This window comes from Pleurodeles waltl, chromosome 1_2, assembly GCF_031143425.1.
Source record: "Pleurodeles waltl isolate 20211129_DDA chromosome 1_2, aPleWal1.hap1.20221129, whole genome shotgun sequence".
Taxonomy (NCBI): domain Eukaryota; kingdom Metazoa; phylum Chordata; class Amphibia; order Caudata; family Salamandridae; genus Pleurodeles; species Pleurodeles waltl.
In genome coordinates this window covers 529,093,365-529,112,361 of record NC_090437.1, presented here as the reverse complement: position 1 = coordinate 529,112,361, position 18,997 = coordinate 529,093,365, and positions in this window count along the sequence as shown.

Below are 18,997 nucleotides of genomic sequence, written 5' to 3'. Positions count from 1 at the left end.
AATGTGATAGCACTGACTTGTGAAAGTCAATGGTCCACAGGTGATGGGGGTTCCCTAGGAACAATGTGGTTTTAGGAGCTTGGCTGCACTCATTTATTTATCTCTCTTTGGTATCAGTTCCCAGGGCACTGGGAGGCCCCAGGGTACAATTAAATGAAATGAGGGAAGGGATGTCCTGCATACCCCCAGGCATTCTTCTTCTCAGGGACAGTTCCCTCTCTTTCAGTTTGGAACTGTAGTAGAGGGAAGCACCACAGTTCTGAATTCAGTTGGCCATCCACGGGGACTATGATCTACAAGGCATGTATCTCACATTCCAGCAGGTTTCCCACGCTCAGTGCAATCAGCTGCCATACCGTGTGGTAGCCAACTTCTTCCTGCTTCTCCTTCCAAACACCTCTGCACACATGGTGTTGCTGACACACTCTGCTTTCTGGTTCCTCAGAGGTACGCAAGGTGAGCAGGTATAAGGCATATGCCCACTCCCTAGGCTGTGGCCCTCCATTGAAGCCATCCGTGAATCCAGTGTAGTGAGACCTATGGTTTATTTGGTCTGCAAGTAAGAGGTTATACTTAAAATGTGATAGCACTGACTTGTGAAAGTCAATGGTCCACAGGTGATGGGGGTTCCCTAGGAACAATGTGGTTTTAGGAGCTTGGCTGCACTAATTTCTTTATCTCTCTTTGGTATCAGTTCCCAGGGCACTGGGCGGCCCCAGGGACAATTAAATGAAATGAGGGAAGGGATGTCCTGCATACCCCCAGGCATTCTTCTTCTCAGGGACAGTTCCCTATCTTTCAGTTTGGAACTGTAGTAGAGGGAAGCACCACAGTTCTGAATTCAATTGGCCATCCACGGGGACTATGATCTACAAGGCATGTATCTACTCTGTAGGTCGACAGGCATTACATATGCCAATGAGCTTTCAAATAAGCATTGTACCTTCCAACCACATACAACAGACCTTTTTTACTACAAAGGATGCTAGACCTTACAACATTATACCTACTGTCAAGAGTGAACTAAGCATGCTCTATTGCTAGTGCATAAAGCTCACTTTGAATCTACCAGTCATAGGGGCTGGATATGAGTTTGGTGGTCTAAGGAATGCCATGTTGGTGGTCTGACCACCAACGGGCTAGTGGAACGGATTGCCGTATTATGAGTTTAGCAACCAAGCAAATAGATGACCGCCAGCGGTCCGCCGCTACTGCCAGGCAGCTGCTGTCCCTTTGAAGCACAAACAGGCCAGCAGAGACCATGCTTCTCCCAGACCTACTGGGAGGTTTCACCCCACCAATGTGACCATGGTGGTCCGACCATCACGTAGCAGAAGGTGGAAACAGACAGTATGAAGGAAAACACTCACCCGCAGACAACCATACACATCTGGAGCTGCTAAGGAGCCATTCCCAAACTCGATGCTGCTGCTTCTGCTCACCAAAAGACAACGGATTCAATGCCGACATGGACGACAGCAACCATAAGTATTAACACCTACCTGTATTGTTGATATAACAAAAAACTTGTACTCTAGCAAGTACATCATGGGGGGATGCCACAGGCAGCAGCTACACCTAACATTTAACACACTCACATACTGCAACACTGACACCCACACATTCATAACATGCACACTTCAGCCAGCACACACACACACTGCACGGCAATGCTACACATTTACACACAGCTACACGGCACAGGCTCAGGGACACAGAAGGCCACATAACATACACACATACAGCAACAACAATACAACTACTGCACATATACAAAACTATTCCACACACTCAAACCCAACAGTAGCCAGGGACTGGGCCAAACATATCAAACACATATATATGCATGTGCCCTGGCACACACACACAACATCGTCATCAAACAACCCTGCAATCGAGACACACATCACACACACATATAACACAATGGAAGCACAGTGCCATGCACAATACACACAAAGATACATAGATAAAAAGACACAAAGCACACCACCACAACAATACTTGCAAAGCTGGGATGGGAGCATCAGGACTATACATGTAAGGAGGCTGGACTTGAACACATATCTTGTTGAACAGGGCCACAAACAACATTCACTCAGGAAATGGCCCCAGTTGGGTCTCAGGGACAAGCAATACCAATACTAATTGACATGCACACTCACACAATGGGGAAGGGTAAGGCAACAAAGCACACACAACTCACACTCCATGGGACATACCCCTAAACCAAGCAGCTGTGACGGACACTCACGTAAATGGGCACATGCCCACTCAAATGCAAAGCAAACTAGCACAACTCAACATACTCCATTTCTGCACTGACAAAACTCAAGAACACACACACCACATGTAGACAATAGCCATATCAGAGATAAAAGTCATACAACATACATGCCCACATCACACAACATAAAAAGAAACACAAGGTACAAAAAACAATACAATGCCATGACACCAACATTCAATCTACATACACATACCCATCACCCAACACACACTCGTCCTTTGGGGACAACAGCACTGCACACAAACTCACATACTGCATACAACACCACATGAACAGCAAGCAGCCCAAACACACAAAACTACAGGCACACAACCAATGTCACTTAGGAACCAAAGAAAGCTAGGGGAAAAATGCAGGACAAAGGTGTATCCAACAAAAACAATACCTGGTTGGCTTTAATAATCAAGTAAAGTCCAAGGCCATAGGCCAGTGCAAAATTCATGGGCCAAAAGGCAAAGTGCTGCCCCCCTACTAAACTCATGACTGCCATGTAACCTCCATAGGTAGGGACATCAAGGTGGAAGGCAGGCATCTCATGCTTGATCTGGGGGGATGGGGAGCGTGGGGGATTGGGTTTGAGCTTGGGAGGGAGTCTTCTAGAGAGGGATGAGTTCCTTCTTGGTCGAGAGGATCATGGGTGCTTGAGGGGGCAGGGGCTGGCCTTTGGGAGGGAAATGATCCTTTAGGGAATAAAAAGGGAGGTGAACGAACTGGAGTAAGGTCAAGCTCACAAGAGAAAGCTTTCTTAGACACACGGGGATGGTCATTAGAAGGGGTAGGATTTTGGAGGTTGAGGGATTTGTTTTCTGACATGTAGCAGTGAATGTCTTGTGGATGTCTGTTGGATGGGTGAGTGAGGGCATTTATGTGTTTTGGGCTAAGGGGAGGAGGTGCAGGGGGATGTCATGGTGTGTGTGTGGGTGTCTGCTGGGGTGGTGACTGCCAGTATTGTGGATGTGCTGAATGAAGGTGTGTCTGTGGTTGTGGTTTCTGTGGGTGTGGTGGCTTTGGTAGTTGTCTGAGGGTCTGCTGGGGTGGTATCTATGGGGAGGATGGATGGGTGTGGTGGCTGTATCACTGACTGTTGATGTCTGTAGGTGTGCCAGATGTCATGTGTGTGACAGGAGGGGGTGCAGGTGGGGGTGGTGTCAGGGCAGGTCGTAACTGTTGCTCTGTCTGCAGGCGGATGTTGTCTGTGTGCATGATGGTGTGTCTTGTGGTGCTTGTGTTTGTGTGTGCTACCTGTGTCTTTTGAGGTGGATACATGCAACTCTGTGTGAGTGCTTTGGGGTGGGTTGGAGAAGGGGGATTTGGACTGGGAAGAGGACGGTAGAGGAGGGACAGAAAACAAGGGGTGACTGGCAGCTGTCAGTGTTGAGGCCAGGGCCTGAAAATATCTCTGTAGGCCAGACACTACACAATGAATGCCCTCCAGGTACGCATTGGTCTGCTGGATTTGGGCTGCCAGTCCCTGGATGGCATTCACAATGGCAGACCGACCCACAGAGATCGACCTTAGGAGGTCGTTGTCTTCCTCACTGAGGGCAGTAGGGTTAACAGGGGCTGGAGCAGAGGTTACTGCAGCACAGGAGATCCCCACCCTCTTGGGTGAGTGGGCACTGCCCACTGGATGGGGAGCAACTGGGAGGGCGTGATGGAATAGGGGTGGTAGACAAAGATGGTACTGGGGTGGTCCCAATGGGTCTGCCACCACTAGAGAGTCGCTAATGTAGGAGGAATCTTAGGATGTAGCTGCAGATCAAGTCTCCCCTGTGGCACTCACCTCACCCTCGGTGCCATTGGGTCTCTCTGTGTCGGTGGTGTCTTTACTCAAGGTCCCGTGGCCAGATACTTTCCCACTTGGCTCAGCTCTGTGTCCTTCACCTGCCGGTGCTGATGCTCACAAAGGAAAGTGGAGTAGACATAACATGGACATGAAAACAATTCAATCACAACTCTGAGGGACACAACATACCATCATGTCAAATGGTCCCTTGCATGAAGTGCCAGCAAAGTGGCAACATCATGTGCCAATACAAAACCATGCATGCCATCTGGAATTACAAAGGTAATAGAAGAGAAAATCTTGGTCTCCAACAACTAAAATAGCATGTATGAAGACTAGCTACCACACTAACCATGCCACAAGTTAGTGACCACTCTACCCCAAACCTGTGTACATACAGCACACTCCAGTGAACCTGCAGCCAAAAATTGGACCCCACAAATTACACAGACACAAGCCTATGCACACATCTGAATTGCACTGATGCAATTTATGAACAAAAACGATGTTGCTAAGGAAATGCAGACAACGCTGGTACAAACATGCTATAACTGGCTTAGGAGACATGGAAACATCCATGTGACTGTGGACACATCCCAACAATGTACAGTCTGACAAGTGACACCTGCCCAAAATGCGTCCAGGAGGTAGTAGCAAGGACAATCATATGTGCCCCACATGCAATGTTGCAAGGAAGAATACACAAAAGAATGGTACTATAAGGCCCAGGATAGCCCACACCAATGTCTCAGACATATTTTCTTGTTTACTTCTGAGTGTGTTTGTAGTACACAACTGTACTGTGCAGGAAGGAGGGACAGTTGCAAACACTAACTGAAGGACACCAAATTGTTGTACAATGAGATGCTACATCATTACCCACATATCAGACATGATAAGTATGGCATCTGTCTGTGGATGAATCCCTGAGCCCAAACACATGTGATGCAAGCATCACTGAAAGTCAATCCATGATACATCTCAAAAGTCAGTGTACAGTTCCCTATCAACACTCAGATGCTGTGCACCTACAACCACCATTCCATATCAAGGGTACAACTATTCATGAAGTGGATCCACACCCTGGCCCTACATGATATGTTCATCATTGCTACTGCAGTTACATATGATTAATGACATACTATGAGGCATGAATGTACCGGTCTGACACCATATGATGGTGTCACAGTCCTTTCTGGGGCGTCACAGTAAATGGACAACCATTGCAGATGTAACTTTATGAAAACAGGATCCCGTGGACATATATGCATAGATTCCTGTCATCATCCCATCTGCATGGCTAGCACATTCCTACATCTAATGCATAGTTATTTATCTTACTGGGAATGGAGCACATGCAGACACATGGGCAACTGGAATGTTAGTTACACTGATGACACATCACGAATGACGATGCGCATTCCCCACTTACCAAGGGAAAGTAGAGTGTTACAGCTGCCAAGACTTTGCAATGTAAGTAATGTCACATGTATGATGGATACCCATGCATCACAGACTGCTGTGAGGCAGCAGCACCCAACATTCATAGGAGAAAACTTGCCCATGGTTCGCAGATATCAACCTACACATATCACCAGACACATGACAGTGGACTGAAGGCCTCATCGTGCCTACCTTTGGACTGTAACATTTGGGAGGAGTGATCTGTTTTTGGAGACTAACACCCACCAGCGTAGGTAAAGCAGAACATTTGTACACTAAACACAGACATATGTGCTCCCTGCTGTACAGATAGTCAAGCCTGTCCATGTGTGGACATGTGCAGAAACAGATGCAGGTACCTGCTGCTTCAGGGGGTGGGGATCTGTTTCACATCAACATAAGAAGATGCACTTCCCCACATGTGTGTTCACGAAACCTAAAGTACCATAAGAGAAACCTGGCAATGCATTTTACATGTCCTGCTTTATACCCAAACCACAGATTTCTATATCATGGCAAATAAGCTAAAAACACACTGTTTGCAGATGTGCTAGGTCCAAAATGCAAGGAGTATGCACAGAACACATCAGAACTGTATGAAAGAGAAAACAGGGATACGGTATCAAGGGACCTGTCAAGGCTATATGACACACATTGTCAGAGTCACAGATCACCAGCCTGCTTACGTGACATATCACAGTTGGTATATGACATGTATAGTGTAATATGCAAGGGACACAATGAAAAATGGTCATAACTTCCTTTTTTCCCCATATAGCTATCCTGGGACGAAAAGGATCGGACAACCTCTTGTGTACCGTTCACTAGCAGACTTGCAGGTCGTGGAAGGCAGACATGTTATCCAGATATACCTCCTGGATAGGCAGATAATCATGGAGCTTTGTCATCAGTCGGAACCAGATCTGATGCCAATTATCCGTCATCCAAACAGCATACCATCCATTGCACAAAGCATGTCAGTGTTGCACATCTTGGCCACAGGGTCCTTCCAAAGTACAGTGGCCCTAACTACTGGGATGTTCCAGCCTATGTTCAGCCTGGTCTTGAAGGATGTTCTCCCAGCAATGTTGAAACACCTGGACAGCTATGTCCGGTTTCCTCAATGTGAGGATTTTACCCATGTGAAGGCAGAGTTCTATGGTTTGGCACACATCCCACATGTTGTGGGAGCCACTGATGGTACCCATGTAGCCTTGGTTTCACTGCATGGCAATAAACAGGTCTATCATAATAGGAAAAACAGCCATTTAATCAATGTGCAAGTAGTTTGTCTGGTGGACCTCTACATTTCCCAAGTCTATGCCCGGGACCTGGATTCAGTCCATGATGCTTTCATCATGCAGAACAGCACTATTCCACAGCTGATAACACAATGGTACCTACAGAGGACCTGGCTGGTTGGTAAGTCACATGAGTCATGTGTGTATGTATGCTATGTCTGCTGCTAGTGAGACAATGCTTTGGACTCATGGTTGCACACGTCACATTCTTTTACAAGGGACTCAGCATACCTAAACATCCCCTGGTTGTTGACACCGGTGAGGAACCCCACTACACCAGGGGAAGTCCAATGAGGCACATGGAAGAACACGATGTGTCGTGGAGTGGGCTTTTGGGCTCCTGGAGGCCATTGTCAAGACAGGAGGAGCCCTCCTCTACTCACCCAAAAAAGTGTGTAAGATCATTGAGCAGCATGCTCCACAACCTTGCCCTGAGGAGAAAAATCCTATATGTCCCTGGTGAGGGGGAGCTAGCAGTGTCACCTTGTGAGCCTCCTGAATTGCCAAGTGAGAATGAAAGTGATGAGGATGAAGGTGGAGACATGTGGGCAGATCTCATCAATCAGTACTTCACTTGAGTGTAAGTATGTGATGCTATGTGATTAGTGTGGCTGCACGGGGTCCTGTAGTGGTCAGTATTTTGTGAGAAGGATATCTTTCTCACCATGAGACAGGGCATCTCATGCTATGCATAATGCAGCCCAGGTTTGCTGGCTACATCAGTCTTGAAGACATAACTCTTGAGTTTCTCCTTTGTTTGGGGCGGTCACATTGCACTGTCAGTGAAACAACTGAAATTTGAGATGAGGCGTGTGTCTTATGTATGCCTTTACCTGCCTAAACTCCTTGTATGTCACTTCTTCCTTCTAGGTCGCTTCACCAGGCCATCCTCACGTGGGCATTTCAGTATTGTGTCAGCTGGGTTTTGCTGGTCTGACATGTGAAGCGGGCATGGATTGATCCAGGTACTGTTTGTTGCAGATTTGTGGTATATGAGTCCTGTAGCCAGGCAGCCTGGACAGTGGGAGGGAAGGAATCTGAGCTACACAATAGACCTGTTTGCCATGGCGTGTTGGTCCAATGGTCTTATGTGTGTGATCATATGACCTTGTAACATGTCATCCTGTGCAATCCATTCCATCTACCTTCACAATGTGTTGACATTAATCCTGTATGACCTGATTGTGGCTTTTAATGTGTTTCCTAAGTGCAAACCAGTGTGCCTGTGCAACAACACTGAAACAGGTTTGTGACATCCCACCAGGTGCTTGCTCATTGTAAGGGGAATGTCCTGGACTCAGGGTCTGTTGTACTGCCCTCTGTCTGTGACATGGCGTATCATAAGTTGGCAGGCCTGGTTTTGGTGTGTGAGAAAGGTCTAACTGGAGATAAATTCCCATTCTCTCTTTGCCTAATCTACAGGACAAGGTCTTACAGGCCCTTTTTGGTGTGGTATGGTGCATGTTAATGATAGGATATCTGGCCTGACTCCGTATGGCTGGTACATTCTTGGCTATGACCTAACACCTTATGTGCAACACAGTACAATAAGATGTTTGATGTGACAACATACCTGTGACATTGTGCTGCTATGTATCCTCAGCATGACAATACCTGAAATGTCCCCCAATCCATTTTCTTATGAGGTCTTAAGCATGTACTTTGCATTTGATTATAATTCAGCATTTCAGACAGATACAAAGAGAGGTAGTAGGCAGTGTTTTAGTAATGGGAGTGTTTATTTACATCAGAACAAAAATGAACAGTGATACTGGATAAAAATCAATACTTAAGGTTAAGGAATCAGTCATGGTGGATGCAATCAATAGAGAAGACTGGCCAAAAAATATGGGGTCCAGAGTGAAGGGTCCTACTAGCATAGAATATGGAACATGTTTAAGGAACAGCCAACAGAGTGAGTCAGTGACACACAAAAGAGTGACATCAAGAAGTGGTCAGTTGCTGGCAGTGGTTGGTGTCTTGCAACTTGCACCTCTTGGATGCTTGGCTGGACATCCTCACTTGTGGGGGGGCTCAGTAACTACAGAGGCAGGGGTGTCTGAGGTAGGTGCTTCCTCTGGCAAGATCTCCCTTCCAGTGGCTGGCATCAATGAAGGGCATGGTGTAGATGCGCCAAAGGAAGGGGTGAGCTGTTGCCTATCCCTGCTCATGGTACTGTTAATGTATCTTGGCACTCCTGTTAGGGAGGCCATGTTGAAAATGTGGGCCTCCCACTGTTCCCGCATCTCGTGATGGAAATCCCTCTGTAGCTTCTTGATTTCCCAATGTTCGTTCAGTACCTGGCCATCACGCCTTGAGAATCTTGGTAGGAACCCAAGACCTGCCTGATGGTATCCCAACCAGGGGCATCACCAGCAGCCTCTTGCTGCTAGACCACACCATTCCTCCCATGTAAAATACCCTTATGCGCCTGCCTCCTTGGTGTAGCCTGTCCCCTTTCACTGGTTCCAGGTCCACCTTTGTCAGTGTTGGCAGTTTGTGACTCAGGAACCTGCAAGGGGGGCACTGAGGACTTCATCCATGAGGGTAATGGCAGTCTCCTCTGTGGTGTCAATAATAGCATTCCTAGTTGCAGTGGCAGCACAACCTGTTGATGTGGAGAGATAATGTTAGTGGTTGTATTGTGACATCTATCTCTAACATTTGACAGTGACTATGGTCTAGGGCCATGTTCACATTGTATTTGCAGACTGATTTCCCCCATGTGACAGGTACACATATTGTCATTTGTACTGAGATGACATTGTAAGCACATACCAATTCCTGTTCGGTGACCTAGTCTCATACTGTCTGGAATCCTTAGCTGTTGGAGGGATGGTAATTAACTCATGTCTTGCCAGCAGCGAAGGCATGCCATTGGCTGGGCAGGATGTTGTCTGAGTCATCTTGAAAGTTATGTGTTTGTCAGAACTTTGGAAGAAGTGTGATAGTTGTCATCCAGTGGTCAGTGCATTGTGGAAGTGACTGCTGCCAATGCCACACAGCAGACACATTTTGGGACTTTCGATCTGTGTAGGATGTTCCTACCAGCCACTTTTAGCCCTCCTGTCTACACTCTTTTCATCTTGGCATATCAGATCTAGGTGGGCATGGATGTGTTGCCACATCCCAGGGTGCACGATGACCTGTATCCTTGTCCCTCCCAGCTGTATCACATTCATTGTGGGTTCAGGGACTGTGGCACAATATCATCTGGACAGTGGTCTGGTATTTGGGGTTGCATGCCCTGGTCCTCCTTGAATGTATTCAGATGTTACACATGACACAACTCACAGTTCACATAGTATGTCCTCTGGGGTGAGTGGACTTTCATTACAAGTACACCGACAGAGATAATTGCCCATGTGCAGAGTGGACTGGGTAATTGGAATGGGTAGACAGAGCATTCTGGCCTTAGCAGTCCTGTCATTGCTTGTACTACCCACTAACTATACAGTTGTGATCCCCTCAGGTAAGAACAGTTGTAAGGCAGATGAGCTGGAGAATAGTCATAGTAGCAGAACACATTGTTGTGGCTGAGTGTAGTGAGAGTCCCAGTGCCTACTGGCCTTAGCAGTCCTGTCAGTGCCTGTCCTACCACATACTACACTACACAGTTGTGATCCCCTCGGGTGAGTACAGCTATAAGGCTGATTAGATGGAGAATGGTTATAGTAGCAGAGCACACAGTTGTGGCTGCATGTAGTGAGAGTCCCAGTGCCTCCTGGCCTTAGATGTCCTGTCAGTGCTTGTCCTAACCACACACTAGACAGTTGTTCTTCCCTCAGGTGAGTAAAGACGTTGTTAGCCCCGGTGAGGCTACATGATATGTTGAAGGCAATACAGGGGACAGGTGGACACTGGCCTGTTGAGTGGGGTGACATAGTAGGTGGCAAGAGGTGATCAGTGAACATGCATGCCAATACATTTTTGTGCTATATTTGTTGTTGTGACTTACCCGACTCCACTCCCCCAGGTATTCCTATCAAACTCTAAGGATGCAGGATGGCCAAGACCTTCTCCTCTCATGATGTTAGTTGTAGGGGAGGAGCTGGGGGACCACCAGCATTCTTCAGCACCGCAAGCTGGTGCCTGGAAGCCATGCTACAAACCTTCCCCCTGAGGTTGTTCCATCTCTTCCTGATGTCGTCAGAGTTCACTCTGTTGACTGTCCTTTGACAGATATCCATATTCTTAGCAACAATAGCTTGCTGGACTTCGGCTCCAAACAATTGTGGCTTTACTCTGATAATATCATCTACCATGACTCTTAGCTCGTCATCTGTGAAACGGGGATTTTTCTGTGGTGGCCTGGTGGTAGAAATACACTTAAAAAATAGATATACTGGTTAAGTGCTGTGCAATGAGGAAGTGATGGGGAGCAAATGGAGTGTAGAGGTGCAAATGTGTGTGGTGGGTGTGTGTTGAGGGTGTGGGAAATGTGCTTAGAGCAAGTTGAGGGTTGTCTGATATATGGTTGGTGTAGTTTTTGGGCAGTGCTCTGGCTTGTGTTCAGCATGGAGACGGTTTGTGAAGGGGTGTGTTTTATAGTGTGGTTTGTAGGTGTGTCGAGTGTGTGAATGCGGGTCAGCTTCACTGTGGTGTTGTGTATTACTGTGATCACCACTGACCGCCGCAGTTCACACCACCATTGGAAGACCACCATGGCAGGACTTCCATCGCAACTTTTGATTTGTAATAGGTTCAGTGGTTAGTTGATGGGCTGGCGGTGCCTGTGGTCAAACTGCCTATTTCCTGCCCTTCAGAGTCCTGGCGGGGTCAGATTTTTTGCCGGCCTGCTAGTGTAACTCGTAATACGGCAGTCTGTAGGACCACCAAAATGGCAGTCTTTTGGCAGCCACCAACACAGCAATCTGGTGGTCCAAACGCCAAACTCGCAATGAGGCCTTCAGTTAATAAACATTTGTCAGCTGTATCTGTTGCCTTTTGAAATCAGTGTAAAATCTTCACAGTCTATCTCATTGTATAACACTAACAGTAACTTATGGTTGATACTGGACAAACATTTTAACTCCGTTGTGCTATTAGGCTATGCATTTCCACTATACTGTACACCCCTACTAGGTGGAAAAAATTTATTTTGGTGCTATACATTGTAAAGAGTATAATCTTTCTAATCAAACAAAGCAAAACACAAATTACTCTTTGTACTATTGATATACTTCCTGACCTCCAGAGAAATATTGTTGCTTCTTGAGGGTACTGGGAAGAGGATTCTTTGGCCCAGTTGGACTGGGGCTTACTGGTCAAAGCATAATCACATAGGCAGGTCTGTAGCGATAGTGGCCAATTGTTCATGGTCTTGAGCTTCATCTACTCCTGGTGGTTAAATCTAGATACCATGACTGATCACTTCCAGCCTTGACTTCTTAATGTTTTAATTCTTTAGGAGATTGTTTTTTCATTGCCCTCCCTTCAATGAGTGAGTACTCAGAGCCTGCCCCCTGCCCCTTAGCTTCTTGATCCGGAACTGTATTCTATTTTCCTGAGTGTCCTCCAAAAGCATCTGTCGACTCTCAAGCAGAATACCATTCCTGTCAGCATGCCTGAGACCCACAGCTTTCTAGCCATTTTCTGGATGACTGTGTTTTAATAGAAGTCAGGGGGCTCCACCCTTTTGAAGGACAACCAACTGCAAGATCAGTCCACAGAAGATTCATTGGAACCCTGCAGGCCCCACAAACAGGTCCATCTCGTTACTGCCCCCAGAGAGTGTAGGAAGCCAGCTTCACTTGTCCTGGAAATTAATCCGAGTCCCTGGATGCCAGCCATAGTAAGAGTAACTTTCAGCAGGAGTTACAAGTCTTCTGTCATACTGCTGGGCATTCTTCCAATGTTGTTTCCCTCAGGTTCAGAACAAACTCAAAATGCTCTCTCTTGTAGAAAGGATTTAAGAGGGGATTGAAAAATCCAGAAGGTAAATATTTCTGTCCAATTCCAAAATGGCATATCACTACTCTATCCATGTCCCAATCCTCCTACATAGCATTTTGGGACTTTTCAAGATGGCAACTACAAGTGTTATGTTGATAGAGCTTTCTGTCTGAGAGCATTATGCCAGCCATTAACTACCACCCCAGCCTGGTCCAGCCCTCTAAAATTTCAAAGGAGAGTAGCTTCTGTGATTGTCTCCAAAGGCTAACTACCGTCCTTTGTTTCTGTGGAGTTGAGCCTTCCCAGGCAGTGGGTAGTGAGTTCACATTGGAAAAACCACTTCCCCTGTGCCCCTACCAAATCTGTGGATGATCCAGTCCGCTTCCAACCCTGGGGTACAAACCCTACCATTTCCAGGGTGCAAATGGAAATGTGAGAAGTTTGCGAATGCAGCAAAGTTATGTATTTGTGGGTGTTAACAGACATTAAGGCGGTCATTCTGACCGCGGCGATCGGCGGTCGCCGCCCGCCAAGCGGTTCCCGCCGAAAGACCGCTCCGCGGTCAAAAGACCGCAGCGGCCATTCTGGCTTTCCCGCGGGGCCGGCGGGCGACCGCCAGAAGACCGCCGGTCGGCCCAGCGGGAAAGCCCCTTCAACAATGAAGCCGGCTCGGAATGGAGCCAGCGGAGTTGCAGGGGTGCGACGGGTGCAGTGGCACCCGTCGCGATTATTACTGTCTGCAAAGCAGACAGTGAAAATCTTTGTGGGGCCCTGTTAGGGGGCCCCTTGGCACCCGTTCCCACCATCCTGGTTCTGGCGGTGGACACCGCCAGAAACAGGCTGGTGGGAAGGCGGTCGGAATCCCCATGGCGGTGCTGCAAGCAGCGCCGCCATGGCGGATACCCTGGGCCAGCGGAAAACCGGCGGGAAACCGCCGGCTCCCCTTTTGCCGCGGTCAGAATCACCCAGGAAGCACCGCCAGCCTGTTGGCGGTGCTTCCGCCGCCCTCCGCCATGGCGGTCATGGACCGCCAGGGTCAGAATGACCCCCTAAATGCCAAGCACTCCTTGGAGTGCCCATGCTTTTAGCCCTTGAGTGGTATTTATTTTTACGTTTATGTTTACAGCCATATTTACCAATGTGAACAGGGTACAGTGTTTTTGTGTGTATGATAAATGCATCGTCAATATATAAATCAATAATTAAGTAAATTAAATGATTGGTCGGATATCTGTTCACCAAATTATATGGTAATGCGGACTTTAATTGATCTCTGTATAAAGGAAGGATTAGCTCTACCCTTGAATCATCAGCTGGCATTGTTCTACATTCTTGTCTTCTATCCACTCCTACTACTAATAATAATATAAATGATAATTCAATCATCTTTTATTAATATTATAATTATTTTTATTATTGGTATTATTAGTATGTGTTTGTATATGGCACTTCATAGCCACTTTTACAGTTTTTAAGTCCTGCAAACAACAAGTGTTAGTAATAACCAATTTGCAGGAACTCACGTAATACCAACATTATTGGGTCAGAAAAAAAATGCATGTAGAGCAGAAGATTGAGGGGGTGCACATTAAGGTAGGGCCTTTTTTTACCTAAACAGATTTCTGTTCATTTTCTTGCAGTTTGACGCTGGTATTGTTTACATCATCCGAACAGATCACTGCATTTAAATTTGTGGTCAGCAGTAAACTGCATGGTCGCACCATACTGCAATATAATATACATAATGTAACATATGTGTAAACAAATCAAGAAACTGATAACTTTTACCACTGGCTAATTCACACACACCTATACCAGTCTGGAACAGTGATACCACAATACCGCTGACAAATTCAATTAACACTAACTCAAAACTGGTAATGGTATTTAGGCCCCAAGGCCGCTCTTTTTTAAGATTCACAAAGTGGTGAAGCTCTCACTTCCACTTCAAGGTTGTAAAAAGGAAAAAAAAATCCTGTACGACAAAACCACAAAAACAGGGGTTGGTTCTTTTTTCACGGTAACATAGTTGCAGTTTCAAACTGGTCTTGAACAGTTAAATCAGAAATATTACTAATGAATCTCGGAAATTGGGCAGGTGTACAGGAAAACAATTGTAAATGTATTTTAGTATGCTTTTCCACCCAAAAATGATGACTACAGTTCATTGAGGTCTGGCCTTTTCCTGAACAAAGTGAAAAGGAGCCAATAATCAATAACTCGAAGTAAGCCGATCCAATCTAAGCGCTCACCTGCCAACGAAAAACAGCTTTTCTGTAGCCAACAAATGCTGTTCTTTTGTTTGTTCCGAAATACCAGATCTTTCGAATCAATGGATACCCTCCAAATGCAAGCAAAAAAAGAAACATTAACTGAATGTGTTTACAGTAGATGTAAAACAAAATACGTGTTAAACTCGTTGTCCTAACAAATGGAGTATCTGTTGCCACGTGAGGTATTTCGTCTGGAAGTTTGCATGGCTCCAGTGCGTCTTAGGTAGCAGGCAGATCGATAGGGGTACACGAGGACTAAATATGAACTCAAAAAAATGAAATTAAAAATTAAAGAACCGCAAAATCAGCAACGGGTATGTAGGACCTTTTTGGTCAAAGTTCATAAATGAAGGTGTTCTTACTATCCATCTCAACATACGTGGGCTAAGCATGTAACGTGATTACGTCATTGAGCAAACAGGCTGCACATTTAAATTACTGCATTCAAATGTTGCAAATACTGAGGCGCAGCAGGCGTGGTTCGGGCTAAACATTTATGTAAAATTCTGATTGGCCACTGTATAAAAGACTCTCAACGGAGCGAAATAATTGTGGGTGTAAGTATATTAAAGTTATGACTTACCATTCAAAAACAGCACCAGGTCATAAAAAATGTTTATTAAATGTCAGCGAATATGCCATGAGTGTAACTGAATTGACTGGCAATGTTGTCCTTCTACAATCTAAATGTTAACATAAATGATGCCATTATCTCATTATAATTTGTGCAATACTTCTTTCAAAATTTAATAATGGTTCTCTATACCGCCTAAACTTGTGTCTAATGTCAAGGAGACCCTCAGTGTTTAATTTAGTTAATTATTAAAAAAACGGAGTAAATACATTATCTGGATACAAAATGTTGGACGCTATTTAATCCACCGATCGACTGGCATTCACACTGGTCTGTGCCCCCTGAACCTTCAAAATCTGCTAAATGGTGCCAAATTTAAAGAAAAGTGGTGCAGCGCGGTGCTGTGCCAAGATTGCCAGCGCCGTGCTGCGTCACTTTAGAAATGAAGGGATGCGCCGTATTTAAAGGAATATGGCGCACCCCTGCGTTTCCCCCTGCACTGGCACTAAATGTAGCTGCCAGTGTCAATGCAGGCATCCTTGCACAATCGTGCAAGGATGTCTGTGTTGATGGGTGTGATCGTTAATGTGCGGGAAGGTGTCCCTTCCTGCAAATAAACAATCACTAATAGTGCTTTGGCACTTCTGTGTGTGCTGAACAATGCAGCACACACAGAAGTGCCAAAGCGTCATTTTCAAATGATTGTTTATGTGCAGGAAGGGACACCTTCCCTCACATAAACAATCGTTTCTGGCATTTTGCTTTTTCTATGCATGTGGCAGAATGCAGCACGCATAGAAAAAGCAAAAAAACAAAGGAGGAATAAAAGTATTCCTCCTCGTTGCACCCTGCTAACTCCACTCCGCGGCCTCAGGTATAAGAAATGTCATAAATCTTAGGCAGCATCAAAATGCTATGGGTGTTGCTGTGGCATGCCCACAGCAACACCCATTGCACGCCCCTTCCACGCACAGTGCTGCGTGGGAAGGGGCCGTATTTACAAGGAGGCATAAAGCCACAAAAAGTGGCTTAACGCCACCTTGTAAATGCGGAGCTGTGCTTAGCGCCACAGGAGCATCAAAAAAAGTGACGCTCCTGTGGCGCTAGGGACATATAAATACAACCCTTGGTTTCTTCTTGGACGCTCATCTTTCTCTGGCTAGACAAGGTAATCACCTGTCCTCTTCATGCAGGCTATTGTTAAAGGTTCTAAGAAACATTAGAACATTGGAATGTTGGCAGCTCCATTGAAAACAATGGAGTGCTCTGGGCTTTTACTGTCCAGTAAAAGCCTGGAGCGCCAACATTCCAATCTTCTTTGTTCACAGCTGTGAACAAAGCCTCACGGAGCTGAGGGGATTTTAATCCCCTCCAGTTCTGTGAAGCCTTTGTTTTATTTATGAGAACATTCTGCCCTCTAATGGCAGAATGTTCTAATAGCCTTAGAACGAGCTGTAGCAGGCTCTACCGGCTATTAAAGGCCCTCTCCCTTGTTAATAGGGGAAGAGCCCACTACTGCGGGTTCTAAGGCTATATTCTACCTCTTCTTTCGTTGGCCACTCAAAGGATAGTAGCCCAGGCGACCATTGTGAGTCATCTAGATTATTGCAACTCCCTGTTCTTAGGTGCATTGTCTGTAGTGCTGAAGAAACTTAAAAACATGCAAAATGCAGCAGTCAAACTTGCCCTAGGGCCTTTCCTCATGTGTGGCATTGGACGCTCATTGTTGGCTCCCATTGGAGAAGAGGGTCGACTTTAATTCATTATTCCATGTCTACAGAGCCATCACATTGGACCCAACTCTCTTAAAAACAAGTTTTCATGCTATGTCCTGGGTTGATGCCTCTGTTCTCATGATGTTGCCCTTCGTCAGGTATCTGGATTTCAATGTGCTCAGGTGGAAGGAAAAGCCTTTTCAGTTGTGGCTGCCAAAGCATTGAATACCCTCCAGCCATCATTACCTAACTTGCAGCATTTCCTGCACTTTAAAAACGCACTGAAGACTTGACTCTAAACAAAATTAGTCAATTCCATGCCCCCACATTAGGCTAAGAAAAACTAGCAACTTAACATAACAATACATAACCTAACATAACATAACAAAATACCATAACATAGATCATATTCAAGTGGCATAAAGTTGTTTTGTTCTGCAGTGATATTTAATAAAGAAGTTGAAGCACATTATACAAGTTTGAAGGAAAAACACCTGCATGTGATGAATTAGCATATGTATTGCCCGTTGTACAAACATACAATTATTATGGTTGTTATGTTTTTAATGGGATCACTAGAAGTATGTTGAAGGTGTTAGTGAAGGCCACTTTTTGGACAACTTTCTCATGTATTATGCATGTTCATAAGATTTAATTGCCTGGGGCAGCCATATCTTGCATTGGATTGCTGCACATGGAAGTTCAGTGATGTTAGCAAGTCTTAGATTGGACAGAGCAAAAGTCTCAATGACTGGACAGTCAGTGACAAACAGACTATTGGGTGAAGGGTTTCTAAAAGGAGAACCAGCTGAGTCTCTGCCATTAGAAACCCTGAAATTTCCTACGCTTCAAATAGAGCACAGGAACCAGTAGTTTGGCGAACAGAGCACCTGACATTTTGTGGTGGATGCCCTGCATGAAAGAACAGTAACTTCAACATATTTTGTGTTCTTCCAAAGATCTAATGCAAACCAATTATACATTTTAGCCCAGGTAATCTCAAGAACATTACCTAAAAGAATTTACCCATGGGACTTACAGTCATTTTGCAGTATGACATTTTATTCTTCTCTCTCAAGTATGACAGGGGGGCCTGTTTATAATCTTCAACATAAAGACAAGAACATGCAGCTTAATACAGACTATTATCACAAGGAAACAAGACTTCAGGCTGTATGGGTATTCCACTACCAATGTGGTGGTGTACCACATCCACCAAAACTCATAATTGAACTGCATTATTTTGATTAGGGGGAACCTTTGAGCAGTGGCCCAACTGGCATTAGGCCAGTGGTCAATGAACATCAGACTGTCCATTAAGTGAAGGATGGATATTAATATGTAACTGTTCATGTTCAGGAGCACTGGGGAAATATTTGTCCCAATGTATTCTAAAGGTGACAAAAATGACTAAGACCTACTTTTCTCCAACTGCTAGGAAAGATCCTACTAGTCACTCCTGCAGGAATACAGCTCTTATGGCAGTGTCTTGGGACAAGGTTATTCACTAGTCAGGACCCATGCAGGGTCCAAGCCTCAGTGGTCAGCTGGGCCTTTGTAGGGCCAGGAGTCCATCTGATTTTTGTGTCTCTGGCACAGGCAAACATGAGGTTAACTGACTGACCACTGTAAAGCAATTCCAGTCCCTGGGTACCATAAGAAGCCCCTCAGGCATTATTCTATCAGGATCTTCTTTCATCATTTTTGTTTTTCCATGTCA